This window comes from Chrysochloris asiatica, unplaced genomic scaffold, assembly GCF_000296735.1.
Source record: "Chrysochloris asiatica unplaced genomic scaffold, ChrAsi1.0 scaffold00007, whole genome shotgun sequence".
Taxonomy (NCBI): Eukaryota; Metazoa; Chordata; class Mammalia; order Afrosoricida; family Chrysochloridae; genus Chrysochloris; species Chrysochloris asiatica.
Genome location: NW_006408525.1, coordinates 93031 through 94666, shown reverse-complemented (window position 1 = coordinate 94666; position 1636 = coordinate 93031).

The following is a 1636-nucleotide window of genomic DNA, read 5'->3' as shown; positions in this document are numbered from 1 at the left end:
CTATGAGTCGGTTCCGACTCGATGGCACCTGACAACAACAACAAGGTGAATACGGAACCCTAGTGGCATAGTGGGTTAAACATTGGATTGCTAACCATAGGTCAGTGGTTCAAACCCACCAGCTGCTCTGTAGAAAAAAGATGAAGCTGTCTGCTCCCGTAAAGTCTCAGAAACCCTATAGAGGGTCTCTATGAGTTAGAACAGGGTTCAGTGACTCTGTAGGATAAGCACTGGGCTGTGGATCACAAGGTTGATGGTTTGATCCCACAAGCTGCTCAGAAAGAGAAAGATGAGGCTTTCTGTTCCCACAAAGATTTACAGCCCCAAAAACCCTCTATAGGGTTGCTCTGAGTCGGAACATACTCCAAGTCACTTAACAACAATGAGTCAGTCAGAATTGACTCAAAGGCAGTGGGTTTTGGTATGGAATAGCCCAGACTTCAAAATAACAATTCTTTATAAAGTTATTATTTTTTCAAAAAGCACCTATAAACATTTTGGAAAAGAAAAACTTCTTCCATGATGCACCACCTGAACCCAACCACCATGAACGTGTTGTTGTACTTCCTTCCAGGGTTTTTCCACAAGCATTTTAATAAGTGTTTATAATTAGAGGATACACATGGTTTTTCTTTTACTTAATACTGTATCACAAACATTTTCCCATGTTGCTACACGCTATTCATAACTGTTAATTTTTTTTTTTAATGGCTACATACCATCTTTAATTAAGAACTCTATGCATAAACCTCTCTGGTATTGCAGGTTTTTCCCTTAGGATAGATTCCAGAAGTCAAATTACTAAATATTTTTTTGCAGCTTCAGATTCATAAAGTCAAATTGCTTTCCAAAAAGGTGGTATCAATTTACAATGCAGTAATTTGGAGTTCTGGTGTGGTACTGTAGGATAAGCACTGGAGTGCTAACGGAGAGGTTGGTGGTTCAAACCTATCACCTGCTCCTCGGAAACCCTTTACAGGGTTGCTATGAGTCAGAACTGGCTTGATGGCATTTAACAAGTACACATCCATTGGTATTTGGGTATTACAAGTTCAGGTTTCTTTTGAATGATTTTTGAGGTACATTTCATCTTTATTGCAAGCAGTTGCCAAGTCGAAAGAAGTTAGGAAATCACAACTAGCTTTATTAATACAGAATCATGAATTAAAAGACTTTGAGGGGTGGATTAATTTCTTGTCTCCCCAAATTTTACCTTTTGCACTTCGATCATAAAGATGGATGGGGAAAATATTTACTCAGCACAATGTTTCCAAGGTTTACCCATATTGTAGGATGTATTAGAACTTCATTTTTCTTCATGGTGAGTATTTTCTATTGTGTATAAATATAACATTTTATTTATCCATCTGTTGATTGACACTTTTTGGCTATTGTGACTAATGCTGTGATGGAGATCAGTATACAGGTATCTGAGTCCTTTTTAAAAATAATTCTGGGTATATACCTAGGAGTAAAATTGTTGGAAATTGCTGGATCCTGGGGTAACTCTATGCTTAATTAAAAAAAATTTTTTTTTTTTTAGCAAAGCACATTTATTTACTAACCAACAGGCTGATCCTAATTAAACCAACACTTGAAAGAGTTGCATGTAAATGTTTGTGAGAGAAATAATTGA